Source organism: Onychostruthus taczanowskii, unplaced genomic scaffold (genome assembly GCF_017590055.1).
Source record: "Onychostruthus taczanowskii isolate IOZ18803 unplaced genomic scaffold, ASM1759005v1 scaffold19, whole genome shotgun sequence".
Lineage (NCBI taxonomy): Eukaryota > Metazoa > Chordata > Aves > Passeriformes > Passeridae > Onychostruthus > Onychostruthus taczanowskii.
This window is the reverse complement of record NW_024499128.1, coordinates 9,007,422-9,024,174: the sequence shown is the minus strand read 5'-3', so window position 1 is coordinate 9,024,174 and position 16,753 is coordinate 9,007,422. Positions and strand designations below refer to the sequence as shown.

Here is a 16,753-nt window from a genome sequence, read left to right as displayed (position 1 = left end):
GATGCTGCAGCGTTTTGCTGAGGGGAATCCTGACTGTCTCGTGTGCTGGTGTGCGTGGCAGCAGTGCCCACACAAGGGTGCTGGTCGAGGACATTGTGTCTCTCTGCCTGCACTGCCATGTGGCAGCTGGGATACAGCTGGGATACAGCCCAGCATCAAACGCTTGTCCCGTTTCTGGGAACCTTTGTAAAGTCACTGGTGTGATTGTGAACCACCCAGTGTCCTTGTCCTTGCTGGGGGCTTGTTGCCTTTCTCCAAGGCTCTCCCTCCCAGGTGAAATGATGCAGAGGTGTGGAAAACCACCAAATATTCAGTGGCATAACAAGAGCATTTGCAGAGGATGGGACAAGACCTTCCCTCCCCAGCCAGAAACAGCTGTTTGAAGACTAGGAAAAGTCTTCACTAGACACAAACCTGTGGGACTTCCAGCAGCCTCACTCCCCACAGAGAAACTTAATTTCTGGCTCACATTTTCCATTTTCCCCCCCCGCTAAATTTTTGACTAAGCATAAATTTCCATGGACAGCTCTTACTTCTTTTTCTTATTTCTTAGGGAAACAGGAAGGCGAAAGAGGAGAGGTAGGAAATGCATGAGCACCAGCATCTCCTGGGTCATGCTTTTCCACAAGATATTGAAAACATCACCTGTGGATATCTCTACTGCCAAACAGAACTCTGGGCTGGTAGGATGGATGCAGTGAGATGTTGCAGCAGAGACAGAGTTGCCCACAAATGGAGAGAAATCATCATAGCCTATCTAGAAAAATCCTTCTTTGAACTTTTTTTGGAACAGGAACACTATTTGTCTGCCTTGTCCAAGGGCAGACTGTAGAAGCCAGGGAAGGCACCACCAATACTCCTTGGAAACATAGCTGCTAAGAACTGCAGGTTTCTTGGGAAGTTGTGAAAGAGATAGGACCACATCTTACATCCAAATTTTCTTTCATTAAATCTGAAAAATAGTATAAACCCAGAAACAGTTTCCCAGACCATTTGACAGTGCCCAGGCTGGACTGTTCTTGGTGCTACATACCTGAAAATTATGTAGGGTACATTGTTTAGAGGCAGATGTATACTCTGACCCTTGTCCCAAAGAAACCAGGTTCTTTTCCAGCCACAATACCAGGCTGGAAAGGAGAGCATATTTCACTGCAGAGACCCCTGTCCACTATTCACATTATACCTTGGTAATCAGGACAGTAATAACAACCAGTGAAACAGTTTATTTGGTTGGACTGTGACCAATGAGTCTGTTCCCTGGTGACAGTTGTGTTTCCATTACATAAATGACAAGACCTTCTCTCACATCACCTCTCTGCACATGAGACTTTCCAGCCACCTTTTCCTCCGTGTGCTGTCACTGTCCTGAGATGCTCTGGCAATACTTGCAAGTCCATTTTAACATAGCTGAGTCCTTGGAGCCAGCGAGGAAGGGAAGTGGGACTGTGCTCCCTGGCAGATTGCAGGTGAGTGCCCCCCCCCTTGCCACCCCCACAGAGACACAGGCTGCAGTGCCAGACTGAAACACGCCTGCTGCTACATCCCTGTGGTGTTAGACAACTCAATTAACCTCTCTGCACTCCAGCCTCCTCTCTGGTACCATGAGATAATGATAGCACTTCACAGGCTGGTGGGAGACTCAGGCAAAGTGCCCTGAGCTCCTCTTGTTGGGGTGAAAATCCCAGCACAAACATTGTGTTGCAGGTGGAGACTTTCTCTCTAGGTGTGCCAGCTCTCCTCTGCCACAGGGAGCAGCCTGGTGTCCAGCTCCTCCTGCATCCTGTGGGGATGTGTATTGCCCCTAAGGGGTGGGATCAGGATATTCCTGGTCTGCAGAGCCATAAGCAATGGCTTGTCCCATTATCCCTTTGGGGTGGCACTTGATTCCAGCATCTCCCTGTCCTCCTCCAAGGACTTGTGGATTCCTACAGGCAAGGGAAGCCCTGCCAAACCCAGCACAGGCAGCAGGAAGGGATGCACTTGGCATGTTCTCTTCAGCAAGCATTTGTTCTGTCCCCTCTATCTCCCATTGTGACCCAACCACCCTGTCTGGGCACACCTGTGTTTGGGAAGGCTCTGCAGAGCCAAACCAGCCTTTTCCTCACAGGGAATTTGTGAAATTTTCTCAAAGGAAATTTGTGGAGTGGGACCATTCATGAGGAAGGAACAGAGACAGACTCCCCACAGATCTTGCCAGGCTGATCCTCTAAAGCCTTCCCCTACAGCACCCTTGTGATTCCCCCATCTAATTGGAGGTGCTGGGGATGAAGAAGAGCAGCACTAAATGACTCAAACACATTCAGTGATGCTCCCAGTGTATGTTTTCTCTTATTTTCCATACATTGCCTATCAGCCAGGTCCTTCCCAACAACAGAAAGGAGAAATGGCATTTTATCAGCAGCCCGAGTTTAATTTCAGCTCATTAAAGCAAGCAATTTGCTGGTTTATTTGCTTTACAAAGTGTGAATAAAATGACAGCATTAAGGAGATGCGAGAGAGGAAAGAGGGGCTAATCTCCCTTTTTATTAGATTCTCGGGACATGACTGGTGAGTGGAAAAGTGGGCCTTGTTGCTTTGCACAAAAGGCATAATTGTTCATCTTGCTGCCTTCTGAGAGCCTCCATCCCAGCCCATGGTGGGTGTGGGTGTGTGCCCAAGCAACACCAGCACTGAGCATCCTGCAAGGATCTGGTGGTTTAACTCTCCTGCCTGCCTGATTCGTCTTTGCCCAGTTGTCCTGAGTTTATTCTCCTGGTAACACAATTGCACATTCCTTTTTCCAGTCCTCTGAACCCCCACAAAGCTGAGAAAACCTGGGAATAAACCAGCAAAACTCTCACATGAAAAGCAACCAGGAAAGTGGCAGTTTGGGGGTCTCTTTTGCTGCTGGAGCATGAAGCAAAAGGTAGGAATGAAGAGAGTGTGGAATAATATAGAAATGTTTTGGAATGATGGGTTTAATCTCAGTCAGAATATCTTGAAGTGTGGCACTATGGTGACAATGACAACAGGCCACGTCCATGACAAGGCCACCCAGGAAATTCCTGCACCATTCCTGCAGTTTCCTGGGCCCTGCAGACACTGCTGTGATTCCCTTTCCTTCCACTCTCAGGAGGCAGAATGGTTTGACCAGCTGAGATGATGCTGGGTTTTTGTGGCCAACAGAGGCCAGCAAAGGGGCAATGACAGCTCCCTCACTCCTTTCTCCTCCTGCACATTGCTCTGACATCTAGTATCTCTGCTGGAGCCCAGATCCATGCTTCTCCCTGCTAATCCTCAGCCCTGACTGTGATATGCTCTCCTCCTACCCTTCGCTGCTTCTCCAGCCCTGGTCCCTGTCAGCAGCCCAGCAACAAAGAGGGATGGCTGGAATTTCGAGGCTGCAGCCTGCCCTGATGAGCAGCAGCATCTTTATTCTGGCTGAAAACCCATAGCAAGGGAGGTGGAAAGAAAAAGGAAAAGCTGGAGCTTCAAAAACCAGTGCAAGCTGAATGGGAAGATTTTGCTACCATTTCCCAACTAATGGCATCTTGGAAAATTAAACCAGAGCAGCAGCTGCAAGGAAGCAAACAAAGCAGCTGTGGGGGCTGGGAAGAGAGCTGGCACTCAGTTCCTAATTTTGTTATTCTACTGAATGAGTTACTTCAAACTGTGGATTACATTACTGAGGGAACACAAGATTACGCATGCGTGTGCGTGTGTGTACACACAGCAGTGCTCCTCTCCTTGGCATTCCTGCATCTCCACCCCTTCCTTTTCCCTAGCTGCCCCAGCAACAGCTCCTCCTAGATCCCCTTTCACAGCCACTTGGGCTGTTTTATCAAAAAATTATCCCCACTACAAAGAGAGCCAGAGGAAAATGGGAGTGCTACATTACAAATATGAGTGTTTGGGTACCTAAACAAAAGGGGAGGGAAAATGCAGCTTAGAGAAACCAGATTTTAAAGTGAACCTTGTTTCTTCATTATGTGTAAAATAATCTGGAGAGGCAGCTCCAAGATGGCAGATTAAACCTCTTCTAGTGATGAAATCACCTATAAATAGCTAATGTCCATCCTGTATATGTCAGGTGGGGAAAGGAAGCTTCCAGGCAGCTTTTTCCCTCATTCATACTCCTGGTCTTTGCTCCATGACTCCTGCTGGGTGATGTTGGTCAGAATCACAACCTCCCTGGATCATAAAGATGCTCAGGCCTATAAAATTTAAGTTCATTTTATATCCAGACGTCCTGGTCCTAATACCCTTCACTGGCAGGGCTTAGGCAGCATTTTGTGCATCCCAACCTTATTCCCAAACACCTCACAGTGTTAGATAATAGAGTTCTCCAGTCAATTCTACTCTCTCTCCTGCTATTATTTATTATTTAAGAAAAACAGGCAAGGGAGAAGAGATACATTTTCCACTGAGGTTTGAGGAGAGATTAAGAAGGAATGAAGCAGAGAGGTGAAGGGGAGGCTGAGAGAGAAGTGCTCAGCATTGCATCCAGGATAGCTTTTACTGGGACTCTGGGAGGTCACAGACTGTATGACAAGTACCCAGGTGGGAGGGATGGCAAAGAGATAACTTTTCTGGTAGACACTCAGAGAAACAAAGAGAAATTACATGCTTGGTCTCTATACAGGGACATTAATATTATCAGTATGTCAACACTCTTGGGCTCTGTATGGTGCTGGGGCCAGTCTCTCCTTGGTTTATTCCTATTTTAACCTTGACTGAAAAAGTTATGATCTTTAGTGGAAGCTGATAGTCAATCCCATTTAATTTAGCAGTAAACTTGGGTGCTGTGGCGTCTGAGGGGAGCCCTAGTTCAAAGCCACTGTGCCTCCAAAAGCCAGAGCTGCAGCCTGGGAATGGCCAGAACACACCTTCCTTGCACAAACATTTTTAAGAACCCTTTCTTCTATGGCAGGATAAATTCTGGTTTAAAATGACAACATTTTCAAGACAAACTGTTGGGATTTCAGAAAATAAGACTATTCTGCTGTTACTCAGCTGCAGTATTCTGAAATCATTTACATCCATCCCATGCTGCTTGGTTTCCAGGGTCTGTTGAGATGACAACCCTATCTCATGCTGCTGTGGGCTGCTGAGCAGAAGCCTCTGCTGAGTTTAAGTAAATGCATAAATTATCTTCTTGGTGAGCAACCTCTTAAGCCCAGCTGGGGTACCTGTGCATTAAACCAGGCTTCCAAAACATCAGCACGAGCTGCAGTGGAACATCAGCTCCAGCCCCTGGCAGTGCAGTTGAGCCCTCAAGGAGCTGAGAAATGTGATGAGAGGGACAGAGTCAGGGGAAGGTGAAGAGGAAAAACATTTTATGGAATGTAGAGAAGTAAGAGCTCTGATCAGGTACCACTCTAGCAATAAGAAAGATGTGTTTCCATGGGAGAAAGCCTCTCTAATACTTTCTTGATGGGATTTTTCCTTAGAAATAATCAGTCTGAATCACAGCTTCATTATGGGATGGTCATGCTGATGGTAGGCTGGGGAAAAGCAGAGATCTGGTGTGGAAGCAAGAGTCCTGTTTTCCCCTGTAAAAAGTGCTGAAGATCAAAGGATGTTTTTCCAGCACCAATGCCATGGAGGGAGCCAGCCCCACGCTGGGAGGTGGAGCTGCTGGTGTTCCTCAGCAGTGACAACCTGAGCTGAGCCTTGTCTCCCCTGCATTGTCATCCTCACTCAGATCTTTGCTGCTGTTTGGAAAAGGGCTTTACTGCTTTCATTCATTAATTTATTTTTGCAGGAAGCCTGCATAACCCTTTGCCTCCCAGATGGGAAAACCCACTTCTACAAAGGGAAAATCTGGTGATGGATCTGTGAAATGGTGAGTTGCTAGAGATTATATTTAGAGGTGCAAGTGTCTTTTTTGCTCTGATATTTTTATGGTGGCATTTGCAGAAGAACACTTCCCCCTCTGTCCTGCCCTTCCCCTGTGAAGGGGTCTCTGGCCAGTGCAACATCACAGTTTCTAGTTTGTAATGCTGAGTGCTGAGAGATGGGCAAGAAACACACAGCTCATGAAGGACTTTGTGATCTGTGATCTCTGGGTAGGCAGAACAGAATTAACCCTTCCATCAGCACGTGCCCTGCACACAGGGATTGTTACGTCTGTGCTGTGAGCAAACACCTCTGCTAACCTCCCACTGGCTCGCTCACCTTGGGAGCTGGTCCTGCTTTTCTGGTTGGAGACTTTCAGATGTCTCTTCCAATCCAGGTTATCTTGTGATTTTAATGGTCCTCTGGAGCTGAGAAGCCCAGCTTAAGGCTGGACCCTCTGGCTATCCACTTTCTGAAGGAGTTTCTGCCCAGATATTGCTATATCTGGCAAGCCCCAGTGCCCTACAAGCCTAATTTTAGCTCAGGGCTGCAGGCTGCCTTCTTGTCATGGGCCAGGAGAGGTTAATGATCATCTGGGCAGGCCTCCAAAACCAATCTAATGTTTATTCAGGATAACAGCATTGCAGAGGAAACCAAGCATGACCACCTTCCACATACGGCTTGCCCATCACAGCCCTGCTTCTGCAGGTGATGTCATTTTAAACCAGAATTTATCTTGCCATTTATCTTGCTCTGCTGGAGCAGCTCACGTTGGTCCACTCTTGGAGGAGACCCTTCCCTAGGTCAACTCAGGAACTCATCAACATTTCCAACCCTGCCCTCTTAACCCAAACAGATGCTGTTTTTCTACAGAAGAGCAGTTTACCAGGCTGTGGGTCTGCTGTTTCAGCAGTGGAAATATGCACTCACCCTTTTATGTATTTTTTTTTTAACAGAACACTCCTTGTGGGTCAGATAGACAGGCTACAAAAAAATATCCATTTATTTGGATATCTGGGAGGTGGGTCAGTGGTCCCAGTCTGGTGGTGGTGGCCTGGCTGTTGCAGGTCTGTGCTCCAGCTGGGTGTGGGATGGAAGTGAGAGGATGAGGGGCTGGTGCAGATTAGCACATGAGGAGGCACAGGGATGTGAGACAGCAGTGACTGCACCTCTGGCAGAGGGCAGAGTCCACAAGACGGCTGTGTGCCTATATTCACCTCAGCTGCTCTTTAATGGCTTAATTTCAGCCATGAATTACAGCCTTTTCTTCCCACCAGCACAGCCTCTGCAGTTATTCCATCATGCCTTTGACACAGGGTGAAAGGATGTGCAACAGATTCATCCCAAGAATATCCTGCACCTGTAGGGAGGTGAGTACATGGCTTTTCTTGGGCCCCTCAGGGCTCCATGAAGGGATGGGGCATAAGCTGTAAAGCCTGAAGGTCTGAGATGTGCTGTGCTGAGGGAAATATTCTCTTCAGCAATAAGTACTCACAGACATACATGGCCCAGGAGAGCTCTTGATGCTTCCCTTGGGGTGCAGGAAAAATTGTACAGATAGCAAAAAGAGTTTTCTGAGGCAGCCCTGAGATGCTGGTACTGGCTTCACCATCAACAGTCCCAAAATAGCTGCTTCTCACTGCCTTCCCAGGCGTGCTGAGGGGCATTGTGAGAACATCTATTTAGCAGTGTCTCTGGAGAACACTGGGAATGTGCCTCCTGCCACCTGAGATGGTCAGGGAGATGCCTGGACAGCCAGATGGCCACATGTGTTTGGAGCTGATATTAATGTCTCATTTGGTTATGTTTACACCATGATTAAAAGGCTCCTAGATTCCTGAGCAGGTATCTTTATTATGCTAAATCTAAACAGAACACAGATACCCCACTGTGGGCTTGGCTGGTTAAATGTGGTGCCAGGCAGTGTTTCTCTCAAGAGAAACCTGATTTCCCACTGCAGCATGCCCATGCTCTGGTGGGAGCAAGCAAAACCCATCTTTGCCCACAGAGGACACTCAGCTCCAGGGATGAGGGAGCACTGGGTTTTCTTTATGGTGCCAGCATGCCTAAAGCTCAACCAAACAGCCTTCTACCTAAAAATGTGTGGCCAGATGCAGAGAAACTTGTAAAAAATGGGTTGTGCACATGCTGGACTCCAAAAGAAACTGGTTTTGTCTGGGCACATGCCAAAGTGATGGTGGAAAAGCAGCAGCAGGAGCTGCTGGTGTGTTATTGTGGGCTTGCAGCACACAAAGCCCTTGCTCAGCACCCTGGCTGCCCCTCAATGTGGCCACGCTCTGGGCCTCTGTGTTTCCCTGCTTGTCCAGAAGATATGGAGAGTTAAAGAAACTCTGGAGTCCAAGACAACAGAAGCAGGGAGCTGTGCCAGTGTTTGGATTGCCTGTCCTTTTCCTGAACATTTCCTGTGGAGGTTACCCAAGCCGAAAAAGCAAGTGAACCCAAAACACCTACCCTCTTTGGAGGATTGGAGTTTATTGTTAATAATCTACTGCTAAAGGGTAACATCTGTTTTGGACAAACTGTAATGAGATTTAAACCCCAGGTGGAGGGAGGACTTCACAGTAATAAATGACTTTCTGTATGTCTAAATAGTTTTAATTTTTTTTCTGGCAGAAATAGCTGCTTTTCACCTCAGGCTTCTTTTTGCCAGCTCTTTTTGTTTAATGATTGCTATTAATTTCCAGGGTGGCAGATGGATTCTGGGCTGGTGTGGTCTGAAATGAGGAAAAACAGCCCGTGAAGGTGTGAGCTCGCCGTGAATGTGTGCACAGGTCACACACGCTGCTGCGATGCCACGTGTGGGAGTTTTCTTCCCAGGGGAGCAATGGCTTCTAGGCACCTGCTTCTCCCCCCCAGGATGTTTGAGCATCTCTCAGTCATAAAGGATGGTAAATTAACATTTCTGGTCACTGCTCCTAGCTCTGCTTTAGACCTTCATTTGATAAAGCTGCTGATTTCAGCAAGGGTTTCGGAGGAATTCAAACCAGCACCAAGTGCTTTGCTAAATCCAAGCTGAAGTGAGCTGGAGAGCAGCATGTGGTCCCCAGAACACGGAAAGGAGCTCACTGCCATGGCTGGATTCTGCCAGGTGATGGGGATTCCTCCTTAGGCATGAAACACATTTTTCAGTGCTTTTCCTGTGTTATTTGGATTTTTTTTTTTTTAATAATGTGGGATGTCCCAAACAAACAATCATTCTCCATCCTCCAGCTGTGGTAGTAAATGTCTGATATTGAACCCAGCGCAGCCTGGGTGGTGCCAAAGGAGGACTTTCTTTAGCCTCTCTGCTGCCACCTCCTCCTCAAGAAGCCCACAGAACTAATCCAAATTAGTGCTGCAGCGTGCTGGGGTGCCCTCCTTTGCCTTCCCCTCCTGTGGAGCATCTCTGCACTTGGCTCAGGGGGCAGGACACATGGGTAGCCAGGTGAGAAGCTGCATCTAGGAAGCAGGGCTGATGATGGACCCCTACGTGGCAGCACCCTGCAGACAGACAGCTGTCCTGAGACAAGAGCATGGCAGAGGATATGGGAAAGAGGGAGGGGTTTATTTGCCTGGGCCTGGGTGAGCTCCCGGGGATGGAGGAAAGGGGGTAGAGATAGAAAGTGCAGCATCTCAGGTGATGCAGATAATCGCCTTTAATCTCCTGCTCAAAATAACCCAAAGTCAAGTAAAGGAGGGATTACAGGGCCTAAGCCACTGTTATTGCTGGGGTGGAACAGACTTAGGTTGCCTCTAAAGGGCTCCTGAGGAAGAAGAGGAGCTGCAGCAAATACTGCTGGAAATGCCTCCTGGTGAGGGTGTCTGGGTGGGCTGGGGACCCTCCTGAGAGGGCCCAAGGGGAGCTGGAGCTGCAGGGACAGCAGCTGCTGGCAGACTGAGGAGCCTACACAGGGACTGGTCCCAGGGAGAGAGTGTCTCAGATGCCCACTGGTCACCTTGTCATTGCTGATGGGTTTATTCTTAGTGCAGGATCCAAAGTGCTTTATAGCCATTAATTATCCTAATGGGGAAGCAGTGCCCGTGAAACCCATTTTACAGATGGGAAACAGAGCCCAGGAGGAGCTAAATGACCTATCAGGTGCTGGGGCAGGGCTAGAGAGGTGGCCAGGCCCTGTCCCCCCACCTCCCTCCAATTTTAAGGGGCCTTTCCTTGGATATGTGTTCCCATCAACAGTGAGGCTGAAGGCACCTCCTGCCCTTTGCCAAAAAGCCGCACCACAGCTCCCTGCTGCTGTGCTGCAGCCAGGGAAAACTGAGCTGCAGAGCCCTATTCATCAGCTCCTGGTGATGCCTCTGAGATAGCAGCAGCACAGGGGCTGCGTGAAGCAGGATTGCACTGGGGAGGGAGCAGAGTATGCTCATTTTAATGAGCCTGTCCCTGCCTAAAGGAGAGAGAAAGCGAGAGGCCAACCTGGTTTAATAAACTCTGGCATGCGGATTTAATCAGACGGATCATTGTTCCCCAGCACAGGGATGAATATATTAAAAAAATGATTCAAACTTTTCCCCTTTGTTTTTCATTTGTATTATGTGCTGTGGTGTGATAAAACATCCTGGGGCCAACTTGCAAGGCAATAAAAGAGACAGTGGAGGAGAGGAAGACATTGATCCATGCGAGCGAGCACAAGCGCTGTGGGAAGGAGGCTGCTGGCAGGCAGGGCTGGGAGAGAGGGGCTGCAGCATCCTCAGCCCCCACCAAAGCCCCAGGGAAGATGTGGTTATGGAGGCTGACCTGCTGTCAGCTCCTTTTCAGAGATCTGAGATGACTAATAGCAGTTTAAGTCCAGCACTAAAAGCAGCCTTCTTCAAGCATGAGACTTCCATCTCACCACAGAAAGATGTGAGCACAAGAATATCCCCACACCCCTGCCCCAGGAGGGAAGGAGGGACAGTCCCCACCTTTCTACAGGGACACCAGCACGTGGATTATGCTGGTGGTGTCTTTTGGAGTTAGGTGGCACTGGCATTCCAGGGAATGATGCAACAGGACAATTTTCCTCTGGACTCTCCCTTTCTCCTTACCAGGAGTTGTTTCATCACTGCCTCCATCTGCCAGGGGATCTAGGTGCTGCTCATTAATTTAGGGACCTAAACAGCTGTGGCTGCAAAGCTGCAAACTGGCAGAAGGCAAAGGCTTCTCCCTGTGTGAATGCCACACCCCTGCGCCTCTGACTGTCCCTGGGGACAGCAGGCACTGCTTGGAGGCACAGAAAGGCCTTGATCCAGCACAGCAAAGAGCAAACTGGGTCTGCAGGCAGCCCAGGTGGGATTGTGTCAGTGTGTGCCTCAGCAGCACCTGGCTCTGGGCTTGCAAGGCTCTGGCTACGTGCGTGGGAATAAAGCCAGCTTAGACAAAATAGTCTTTTGTACTAAATCCTGGACAGACCACCTGGAGCTGTGGACAAGGACAGACCTCAGGGGCCTCAAGATGCCTCCATGGAATTTACCTCCTTTGCCCTGCCCAAGCTCACTGTCCTTGGCTCAGGCTTAAATAACCCCCAGCCTTGCTTTGCTCACCCTTCTCTGGCCCATCAGGCTGCTTGCCACCCTGAGACACAAAGAACTGGCTCTCCAAGGATGGGACAGGGCACTCAGCTGGGGTTTTAACCTCTCCCCCTAATACTAAGGCCAGAGTTGTCTAGCTGCACTAGACAGCTCCCCGGCAGCTGACGATGGGCATTTGGCTGAAGGCAGCCCAGAGGGGTTTTTTGAGGGGCTACAGGACCCCCTGCCAGAGCAAAGCTGTACCTGACAGGTTTGACTGGCCCTAGGACACAGATGGGGTTTGTGGTGAGAACCCAGGAATTACTTTTTACATCCTTCCTTCAGGATGGATGACCAGCAGCTGCAGTGCCATGATAATGTTTAGAGTAAAAGGCATCTCCTTCCTTGAAAAAGATTTCTCTACACTGTGCCACTGACCCATCCACTGAAGAGTCACTTATGGCCACTTGGTGTTAAGTATCACCAGCTTTGGCTTCTAACACACCACTGTGCTGCTGTTTCATTCCTTTGTCCATTACTGTCCATAAACACTAATAAATAATCCTATTTTCATTCCCCCATTGTTTAAGTGGTCATTAATTGTAGTTTATATGCTGTCCTTGCGTATTTGTGTACGATAGCTTCTTCATGATTCCTTGATTAACTGTGATTGATCGTGTATTTTAAAATCAATTAAAAGTTGCAACACTAAAAGGTAGAGTCTTTAGCAGTAATTCTCCAAGACATTGCCATTTGTAATGAAGCTATTGTAGTGCTGGGATCCATTAGTGTGGCAGGCTGTGATCTTTATTTTCCAGATTTATGCAAATAAGTAAGTGTGAGTGTGCACGTGGCTGTGTCGGGTGTGAGAAAGAATCAGCTTCTCACGGGGTTGCTGGCTTTTGTGGGTGACCAGGAATCACCCACTCCCTTCCTTAAAGCACTAATGCAAGGGCTGAGCCCCAGCACCCCATAATTTCCTTGCACTGTGTATTAATTTTCTAATTGTAAAGAGGTGCTGGTACCCTCAGCTGAAGGGGGCCACAAAGTGGGATGGGTGTTCCTCTGCAAAGCTGCTTCAGTGAATGCCCTGTGCCTTGCTGAGTGGAGGTGAGGGCCATGTGGGAGGATGAGGATGGCTGTGAAGGTCTGTGTCTGTGGTGGTGCTGATATGATGGAGGAAGAGGAGGGTGGCCACCACCTGGGTGTCAGGGCATGTGCTGGAGCACAAATCTCTGCTCTTTATAGCATCATACCTGTATTACATCAATGTTTAGCTCCTCTATTGCTGTTGTGCTGGGAAAACGTGTGTGTCCAGCACCAGGGCTGGAGGAGATGGGCTTAACACCGTGCTGCCTTCTCCTGTAAACCTGGATCCTAAGTGCTTATGCCTCTGTGCACTCTGTGACTCCAGGGCAGCTCTGCCCAAGAAGAGAATTAGGGGTGGGGAAACCACAAAAGAGATTTTGTGCAGGTGCTCTGAGGTGGGGAGCAGATCCCCAAGGACCAGCGAGAAATCAGGCCCTTGTAATGGATCCCCTACTTGTCCCCCATCCTCCTGGATGTCTGCCTGCTGCCAGGAGCAGGGCCCTCCCAGCCATCTGCCAGCTCAGGCAGAGGATTCCTGTGCTCTAATCTGCTCACAGACATTTGTCACCCACCCCTCTGCCAGCTGCATGATGCAAAAAATGCCTCAGTGCCCCAGTACAGCTGCTGGGAGCACCTGTAGAGGAAATCACCAGTCCTGTTAAATGATGGGGGGACTATTTTGTGTAAGCCCTGGAATGGGATCACTCTGTTGTATTAACTTGCCTGCTTGCATTGATGTTAATGAAATAAAGAAATATAATGGTTCCAGACTTTTAAACTTCTTATGGCTCGATTTGCATAATGGCCACCGCTACCCTGAACAGGAACTGATCTGTCAAAAAATATTGTTCCAGTCCTCTATCATTCAGCTCAATGGGAGGTGCAGATTGGCCCACAGGAGCTGTTTTTCGCTGATGGAGTGGAGTTTGCCTAGTGCCGACCATAAAAAGCTAATATTAGCACGCAATCCAATATTGTAAAAAAGAAATTGGTTAAAAGTTATAGATCAATAACTGTTAACGTGGCTCTATTTTTCAGACAGATCATGTTTGCTGCTGCCTGCTTATGGGGGGGTAAGCTCCTTCCCAGTGGCTGAAGCAACCCCAGGGTTCCTCCTCGGAGGAGCCTGGAGCTGCCAGCTGAGGCTCAGCTGTCCTGGACAGCCCTGGGAGTTTACCATGCTGCATTTCTTGTGGAAGTTTGTTCCCCTCTACCCTGGAGTATGAAATGCTGGTCAGGGCTGGACATTAACCTTCTTGCACGTCCCTCCTCAGTGCCTCAGATCCCCTCTCCTTGATGCCCCACAGCAACCCCACTTGGTGCCTTAATTGTCACTCCTTGATTACCTGGACCCCTTCTCCTCCCTGCCCTAGATCACTGCTCCTTGATTATCCACATCTCTGTTCTTTGATGCCCCAGATCTCAGCTCCTTGATTACCTACATCTCTGCTCCTCCATGCCCTAGATCTCTTCTCCTTGATTATCCTGATCTCTGCTCTTTGATGCCCTAGATTTCCTCTCATCAGTGCCCCAGATCTCTGCCTGCTGCCAACATGGTGTCTCTCCCTGCAGACAACTCCTGCAGTGCTTCCAGCTCTTCCAGAGCAACTGGATACTCTCACCCCTGTGGGGAGAAGGGTGTTGGTCTTGGCATGTGTCTGTCCCCTCCCTAAAGTGAGGTGAGCATGCCTCCTCTCCACTGTGTGGATTTAAAGCGTGTTGCCCACGTGGCAGGGACTGTCTCTCCACACCAGAGTTTGTTTAGGAAGTGCAGACCCAAATCCCCAGCTACAGTGATGGGGATGGGAGTGTGCAGGAGCAGGGAACCAGCTGAGCACCACCAGCCAGCATGACAGGGACCCTTTCGCCCCTACTGACCTTCTACTGATTCTGATAGCTCATCACAGCCTGCCTTGGATCACTTGTCTCTTCCCTGCCCTTTATTGGAGATATTGGAGAGCTTTCCTGACCAATATCATCAAAAAGGACATTTTTACTTCCAAAATATACAACTTAATTAGAACTGTGAAGGGAGAGAGCAGCCAGTCCATAAAAACACCCACTTTGCAACAATCTCTGTACTGATTCTGTGGGAACTGGGGACAAGAGACACCTGGTTTTCAGTGGGAACAGGGTGGTTTCCCAAATGTTACAAATGCACTCAGGTCCTGGACAAAAAGGGGTTCTTCCACTGCAAGAGAAGGGTTTGGAAATGCCCTCAGCTGCAGTCAAACATGCTTTCCTGAATTGGGACCCATTGGAAGCATGGAATGAACAGCTGCAGACAGCAACAGAGAGACCCTCATCTAAATCATCCCCCTCAAACACACCTTCTGGTTGAATGCTGGAATATCCACAGTCTTGCTAGCACACTCACTGAACTGGGACCATTTCCAGCTGCCCAGGGCCACCTCCCTGCAGGCAGCAAGGCAGTCCCACCCCATGGCAGGGGAGGAGTGTGTTTGCATCTGGCTGCCCGCTGTGGGCAGGACCTGCCTAACAAACCTTCCCATCTCTGCAGCTGCCCCAGGAAACAGCTGACACCTTAAAAATTGATGGGGTTCATTTCCTGCCTCTGTGCACTTACTTGAAGCACCAGCTCTGCCATTACCAGCCATGTCCACATTAATTACTATCATAACCCAAGTACCTTGGCACAGCTCCCCTGCTGGAACGTCTCTCCCAGCAGTGACCTGCATTTCCCTCCCCGTGGGACCTTTGGCATGACTGGGATTTCCAGCACTGAGCAAAGCTGATGCTGTGACAGCCCCTGGGGAGGAGGACAGGCAGTCAGGCAGGTCTGCTGACAGGTTGGCTCTGGCCCAGGCTCACCTGCAGCACGGGGGGTTCCTTCACCCCTTGCCTCAGTGAGCACCAGTGCTGCCCCATCTCTGGGGAATGGGCTTTTCCACGTGGCATAAACAATTTAAATATTCATTGGAGACTGACTCTGTGGCTGGGTGGTGGAAGCACTTCTCCTGGGATTGTCTGGAGTCCTTGCACTGAGCCCCTTTAGGTTTGAGCCCCAGGGACCAACCTTTAGCTATGGAGTCCTTCTGAACAGAAACCTCCAGTTTCTAAGGAAAAAAAGTCAAGTAATGGAAAAAAGGCCCAGCTCACTCTAAAAACAGCTCCTGAGGGATGGAGACAGGCTTTTCGATGCTCTGTTGGCTGCAGAAAATTGAAAATCTCATCTCTTTTGCATAAAATGCTGATTAATGAGTGCTAAACATAAGCATGTCTTAAACAGTAAAAGGACATGCACAAAAGAGATAAAACACTAGAAATTATGAGGTAATAGGAGTCAGCAACTGAAAGGATCATCAGTAAAGTTTCTTCAGCATGGACAGTGTTACATCTAACCCAGGCATCACACAGCCTAGTCAAAAGTCTGCCCAAAATGTGCTTTGAATGCATGAGCACACCAAAATCAGGACCTGCACAAGACTGACAAACACAAGAGAAAACAACATTTGAGATGCTTCATTCTTGCCTTTGCTATTCACCTCAAAACCTCATGGGAAACACCAAGCCCACAAGCAATAGCTCCCAGAAAAAGGTCTATGAATTATCATGGGTCACAAGCTGAACAAGAAGTATCCATGTCACATCAAGAGGCAGACAGAGCCCTGGGATGTACGAGCTGCAGTGTGGCCTAGGAGCCTCACAAAATCATCTTTCTGATCTCTTCAGGGCTCGTGAGGTCTGCACTGGAGTAGATTCTGGTATTGGCAGCTCATATCAGAAAGGAGGTGGCGCTGCTGTAGGCAGCACAGAGCAAACAGGATGATCAGAGGTCTATGAGACATGACCTACAAAGAAAGATTGAAAGAACTGGGTTATTTTGCCTAAAAGAGATGATGGAAGAAGAGATGTGATAACAGTTTCAAGTGCTTAAAAGGCTGCTGCTAAGGAGAAGAGAATAATCTGTTCTTTATGTCCATGGTGGACAGGACAAGAAATAATCAGCTTAAATTACAGCCAGAGAAATCAGGTTAGACTGGGGACAAAAAGGGTTCCTGGAGCAAGGCAGTGGTTACCTGGGAGGTGGAGGAGCTCTGTCACTACAAACACAAATGCTGTTTGGGGACAGGCTGCCAAATCCATGTGGAGAGGGGGCTGTCCTGGGGTAGGACTGCAGTTTTCTATGCCCCCATGGTGCCTCCAACATGAGTCTGGAGCTCCTGGACTGTCCAAAGTGAGATCATCCTGCAGCAATCACTTCAGCTGGCTGGACAAATCCCAGACATTTTGGCTTGTGAGAAGATTCAAGATAGCAAAACTTGATTTGGTAGCAGACTGGGGGCACAAGTCAATGTTTTGAGTTATTTTTCTTGCAGTA

At 48.7% G+C, this 16,753-nt stretch overlaps 1 protein-coding gene across 1 annotated transcript in view; it reads right to left on the bottom strand.

The window, feature by feature from the left end:
* Positions 1-16,753, bottom strand: part of ELFN1 (extracellular leucine rich repeat and fibronectin type III domain containing 1) — a 103,247-nt gene that overhangs the window by 3,920 nt on the left and 82,574 nt on the right. The gene's annotated exons all lie outside the window — the stretch shown is intronic.